The sequence below is a fragment of the Sminthopsis crassicaudata genome, chromosome 2 (assembly GCF_048593235.1).
Source record: "Sminthopsis crassicaudata isolate SCR6 chromosome 2, ASM4859323v1, whole genome shotgun sequence".
Taxonomy (NCBI): Eukaryota; Metazoa; Chordata; class Mammalia; order Dasyuromorphia; family Dasyuridae; genus Sminthopsis; species Sminthopsis crassicaudata.
The window spans coordinates 683,115,447-683,121,796 of NC_133618.1; the positions used below are offsets into that span (position 1 = coordinate 683,115,447).

Below are 6,350 nucleotides of genomic sequence, written 5' to 3' on the forward strand. Positions count from 1 at the left end.
AAAGGGGGTCCCCACATCAGCCTGGCAAGTTGTTGGGCCGGGCCGGCGCAGGCTCCTGGTGCAGGCCATTGGGCTGGTTCTCCCCGGCCGCCGGGGAAGGCCCGCTGCGGCCCCCTTAATCGGTCCCACTTTGGGGCAGCAGAGGCTTTGCCCTCAGCCTCCAGAAAGGAGGCCATGTCCCTCTGGCTCCCGTGGCCAGGACTCAGGGGATTTCCCCAAAGCCGGGTTGTAAGCACTGGCCCTCGGACACTACTAGGCCTAGGAAAGCCAAGCCCTTCCCCCTCACCCCAGGAAATGTGGATGTGCTGGGCTGAGGGAGCGGGGGCTCTGTCGTGGGCCCTGCTTCCATCGCTGAGGGCTGAGAGCACCCCATGGGCGCCCCCTTGCTTTGATTGATGGGACACTTTGTCAGCATCTGTAAATTGGGTTTCACCTCCCCCCATCACCTCCAGATGTCTTGGGGTCCATGGCACCTGATCCCACCCGTCCAGACCAAGTAAATGAGAAAAAAGTTGCACAAGCTCAGGAAGGAGAGGATTTTATTAATATTTCAAATGTGAAGAGGGTCTGGGGGCCTGAAGGAACCTCTCCCAGGCCTGGCTGGAAGGGGGCGCACCGGGAAGTCCCTCCGAGGTCCTGGCTGGCCTGGGCCGGAGCTGGCTTCAGGTCCCTGAGCTCCGTTAGCACAGGTTCTGACCGGTACCTCTGGGCCGTACCGCTGGTCCCGTCCGTCTCCGTACTGAACACTTGGCAGTCATGTGCAGGAGGGATAACACCCCGCCCAGGGCTCTAAAGCTAAGGCTTGGCCCTGGGCGTTAACTGGAGCCCGGTGCCCTCACAAACTCCCCGGGCATGGCACGGCCGAGTTCCAGCCGACTGTCGTTGGGGTTTCTGCCCAAGAGGGTCTCGCTTTGTCCCCCCATCTTCACCCAAGCAATGGCCATGCTCTTGGGGCCTTCGCGGGGGCTTCCAGGATGGGGAGAGTGAAGGGGATGGTGTGGGCATCCCGGGAAACCTCCACCTGTGGGAGAAACAGAAGGGAGAGTTCCTGCAGAGTCTCCGGACGGCTCTCAGCTGGAACAAGGATGCTGAAAAAGGGCCGGACCCTGGGGGGCCTCCTGCCAAGGAAGGCAGAGGGAGGGGGTGGGAGCCGGGCTGGCCTCCGAGGCTCAGGGCTCCCCGCCTTACCTTGCTGCTTCTGCTGGGGTGAAGCTGGACGTCTGTGCGCGCTCCAGGGAGAAGGAGGGGAGAGGAGGAGGAGGAGGATGGGGAGGAAGGAGAAGGAAGAGGGGGAGAGGAGGAGGAGGAAGGAGAAGGAAGGGGGGGAGGAAGGAGAAGGAAGGGGGGGAGGAAGGAGCTTGGCCGGCCCGGGAGGGCGCTGAGCAGGAAGGCGAAGTCCGGAGCAAGACGAGGAGGAGGAGCTCCGTGGCCCCATTTTCCCATGCCCTACGCCTCTTTAGAATTTATTCTCAAAGAAGTATATGCATAGGAAAAAGGAACCACGAGCCATTCTGAGCTGGGCTGTCGCCGACCCGAGGAGATGGTCGCGGAGCGGAGGCGCCTGGGTCACAGGGAGAGAGCTCGGGTGAGCTCCGGAGGCCGGGAGACTCCTTCAGCCCGGAGGATTTTCCCGGACTCACGGCCCCTGGGAGCGCCCCCCCCAGCCTTTCCTGGACTCCCCCCAGCACTGAGCCACAATCGCCTGCGAGGGTGCCGAAGCTGGGGACAGACGGAAGGCCCGCTGCCTGCCTGCAGCCTCACACCCCTCCACACCCCGCTCCCCCCTTGGGCTCCGGGCTGCCCGGGGGGCGAGGGGAACGGGCAGTGGTGGGAAAAGTGTCCGCCTTACCTGGGCGCAGGGTCGGACCGGGCCGATACCTTACCTGAGCAGAAGGCCCGGCAGGGGCCGGCGCCGGCGGGAGCGGGAGCCGAGGGCCCGGCCTGCAAAGCCTTCAAGCGGGAAAGGAGGAAGGAAAGCAAGTGAGAGAGAGCGAGAGCGGCCGGTCGGCCGGAGACCTTACCTGCTTGGGAGCCAGGAGCTGACTGGCTGGAGAAGCGCCCCGGCCCCTCTCAATTTATGCCAGCCCGAGACCTTGGCTGAAGCCCGCTCAAACAATGTAGCCAGTTCCTCCGGCCGCCGTAATCAGTGCCCGCCGCTCGCCAAGGTCCCCGCCCGCCAGCGCAGAGAGTTGGCAGAGGAACAGCCCATGAGCGATGGGAGGGGAGGGTGGGAGGCCGGAGGTGGGGGCCTGGGCCTCCGGGACCCGAGGGAGGCCGGGAGCTGATTGGCTGGCAGCTGACAGCGGGCCCAGAGTTATCGCCCCGCTTGCGTCAGGAGCCCCAGGAAAAGTATCCGAGGAAGAACTTGGAGTTCTGGGAGACTGCAGGCATTTATCTCTTTCCAGAGCTGGCCTTCCTCTGGGGGCTCTCCCAGGGAGAGATAGCAAGGCCTTGCTGCAAGGCCCGCTCTGTTATCGGCAGGCCCCCAGGCCGCCCCTTCTCAAGGTTAGCCGCTCTTGGCCATCCTCAGAGGGAAGGAGCATTAACCCTTTCTGCACAAACTCTGGGGCAGCCCAGCTCCCAGGCCTGGACTGAGCCCCCCTGGAGCCTGGGGGTCTGCAGCCCAAACTGGAAGGCCTGCGCCTGGCAGGACCTCCCTGCACCCAGACTCCCAGGGCCCTCTCTCATCCAGAGTGACCCCCAGACTCCCAGGGCCTTCTCTCATCCAGAGTGACCCCCAGACTCCCAGGGCCCTCTCTCATCCAGAGTGACCCCCCAGACTCCCAGGGCCCTCTCTCATCCAGAGTGACCCCCAGACTCCCAGGGCCCTCTCTCATCCAGAGTGACCCCCCCCCAGACTTCCAAGTATGAGTCACAAGAGTTCAGACCAAGCCCAAGTCCCTCAGTGGGGGCTCACAGGAGCCACCCCAAGCGTCCTCAGTTGCTGCCCTCCACCATGGAAGCCTGGCAGAGCAGGGAGTTCTGAAACCTGGAGACTGACTCTGTGTGCCCATGCTACAGATGCAGCAACTATCTGGGAGGTGGGTGCTGTTATTAGCCCCATTTCGTAGCTGAGAAAAGGAAGGTAGAGGTTCGGGGCTCTGCCCGGGGCCACCCAGCTAGTAAGTGTCTGAGCTTAGATTTGAACTCAGACCTGACACTCTAACCATTGGGCCACCTCCTTGTCCCTGGGACAATGTACCCAGCGTTTCACCCCCTCAGCCGCCACTTTTGGAGGGAAGGGAGGTAGGGGATGATTTTCTTGGAGGTTTTTTTTTTTTTTTCCCCCAAGAGAAGAATTCTTTTTCAAGAATTTCAAGGGAATTAATGAAAAAAAAGTCAGATGAAGGTGGTCTAGCTGTACCTGATCTAAACCTATATTATATAGCAGCAGTCACCAAAACCATTTGGGATTGGCTAAAAAATAGACTAGTTGATCAGTGGAACAGGATAGGTACACAGGACAAAATAGTGAACAACTATAGCAATCTAGTGTTTGACAAACCCAAAGACCCCAACTTTTGGGATAAGAATTCATTATTTGACAAAAACTGTTGGGAAAACTGGAAATTAGTATGGCAGAAATTAGGCATGGACCCACATTTAACACTTAACACACTTAACCAAGATAAGATCAAAATGGGTCCATGATTTAGGCATAAAGAATGAGATCATAAATAGATTAGAGGAACACAGGATAATCTACCTCTCAGACTTGTGGAGGAGGAAGGAATTTATGACCAGAGGAGAACTAGAGATCATTATTGATCACAAAATAGAAGATTTTGATTACGCCAAATTAAAAAGTTTCTGCACAAACAAAACTAATGCAAACAAGATTAGAAGGGAAGTAACAAATTGGGAAAACATTTTTACAGTTAAAGGTTATGATAAAGACCTTATTTCCAAAATATATAGAGAGCTGACTGATTTGTAAGAAATCAAGCTGTTCTCCAATTGATAAATGGGCAAAGGATAAAAATAGTTTTCAGATGATGAAATTGAAACTATATCCACTCACATGAAAGAGTGTTCCAAATCACTACTGATCAGAGAAATGCAAATTAAGACCACTCTGAGATACCACTACACACCTGTCAGATTGGCTAAGATGACAGGAACAAATAATGATAAATGTTGGAGGGGATGTGGGAAAACTGGGACACTGATGCATTGCTGGTGGAGTTGTGAAAGAATCCAGCCATTCTGGAGAGCAATCTGGAATTATGCCCAAAAAGTTATCAAAATGTGCATACCCTTTGACCCAGAAGTACTACTACTGGGCTTATACCCCAAGGAAATACTAAAGAAGGGAAAGGGACCTGTATGTGCCAGAATGTTTGTGGCAGCTCTTTTTGTAGCGGCTAGAAACTGGAAGATGAATGGATGTCCATCCATTGGAGAATGGTTGGGTAAATTGTGGTGTATGAAGGTTATGGAATATTATTGCTCTGTAAGAAATGACCAGCAGGAGGAATACAGAGAGGCCTGGAGAGACTTAAATCAACTGATGCTGAGTGAAACGAGCAGAACCAGGAGATCATTATACACTTCAACAATGATACTGTATGAGGATGTATTCTGATGGAAGTGGATATCTTCAACATAGAGAAGAGCCAATCCAATTCCAATTGACCAATGATGGACAGAATCAGCTACACCCAGAGAAGGAACACTGGGAAATGAGTGTAAACTGTTTGCATTTTTGTTTTTCTTCCCAGGTTATTTTTACCTTCAGAATCCAATTCTTCCTGTGCAACAAGAAATTCGGTTCTGCACACATATATTGTATCTAGGATATACTGTAACACATTTAATATGTATGGGACTGCCTGCCATCTAGGGGAGGGGATGGAGGGAAGGAGGGGAAAATTTGGAACAGAAGGGAGTACAAGGGATAAAGTTATAAAAAATTACCCATGCCTATGTATTGTCAAAAAATTATAATTATAAAATTAATTTTTAAAAAAATTAAAAAAAAAAAAAAAAGAAATCTCCCTTCCGAGGTTGTTGTAAGGATAAAGTGAGATCACAATTATAAAGCCCTCGGCATAGGCTGGGCATGCAGTTGGCACTCCATAAATGTTCCTGTGGTTCGGCCCTTTGACTCTGGGACCCATTGGGGTTTTCTTGGCTAATTTGCTGCAGCTGTTTGTTATTTCCTTCTCCAGCTGACAGAGGAGGAAACTGAGGCAAAGTCCATGCCCCCAGGTTTGGCGCTCTGTGCATCGTAGCAACTCCTACTGGCCCCTGACACTAACTGTTGTCCCAGTTACTATTGTCGTTATTGCGGCCCATCGATGGGGGCAGCCGGTGGCGCCATCCTCCTTCCCTTCATCTCCTTGCATTTCTGGCCTCCCTCTTTCTGGTTTTGGAATCTGTCGCCCAGCTAGACTGAGTTCTGTGGAGGTGGGGACCCAGGCCGAGCCCTGAAAGGTCACTTTGTCCAGTGCCTCCCTTCTGTGGGGCTTGGGGAAGAGTCACCCGAGGAACAGTGGCCGGGAGGCCGAGCTTTCACAGATCCCTGGGCTCCACACTGCCTGGGTCTCTGCACAATCCAGCTGGAGGGGGGTCAGAGGGCACGGCTGCCCCCAAGGCGGCCTCTGGCCAGCTTCTCCAGTGCCCTGGGTATAGGGGGGCATAGGGAGACACTGCCCACTCATAGAGCACCTGCTGTGAGTGTGTGAGGCCCCGTGCTCCCCAGACCTGCTAACAGGAGGAATGCCAGCCGGGGTGCCCCCAAAGCTGGTGAGGGCATTACACCGGCAGGAGCGAGCCAAGGGCTGCCAGAGACTCCAGGCTGCTTTGTGTGTTCAGGGGCCAAAGTCCTGTGGGGCTACGGGACCCTGCAGACCCTCCCTGATGCTAAGATCAGTCCCTAATCCGGCCAGGCCCGAACAATGGCCTGCAGGGCCGCCCAATCTGCCTCTCCAAGGTGGGCAGCACCCTGGGGGGGGGAGGGCTCCCTGGTTAATGGGCAGCTGGGCTCTTAACTGAGTTCTCCCTCGGGATAAAGGCCTGCTACCTCCATAATCTCCTCTTAGAAGCCCAATTGACTGATAATTGGGGCCATAATCAGGTGGAGAGATTAGCTTGCTTAAGGACTGATAAATGATATAAAGAGCTCCAAATCCCTGCTGTAAGCCCTGGCCCAGGGGGTCACCCAGTCCCTACAGCTCTGGCTCTGGGCAGAGTTCCCCTGCCCCAAAGCTGGGCACCCCGGCATAATGGGCCAAGATGCCCGCAGCCTCCCTGGGGTGACTCCAAAAACTGGGCCAGAGGGCCTGGGCGGGAGGGGGTCTGAGGTCCCGGGCGGGAGGGGGTCTGAGGTCCCATCTCCAGGGTGCTTC

The 6,350-nt window shown here is 55.1% G+C and overlaps 1 long non-coding RNA gene across 1 annotated transcript; it reads right to left on the reverse strand.

Annotated features, from left to right (window-relative positions):
- Positions 1–522: 522 nt before the first annotated feature.
- Positions 523–2,153, reverse strand: LOC141559119 (uncharacterized). Its single transcript, XR_012487227.1, has 3 exons — positions 2,022–2,153; positions 1,189–1,561; positions 523–1,021 (listed from the first exon to the last, which is right to left on the reverse strand). It is a non-coding gene; the product is annotated as an uncharacterized LOC141559119 (long non-coding RNA).
- Between the last annotated feature and the right edge of the window lie 4,197 nt (positions 2,154–6,350).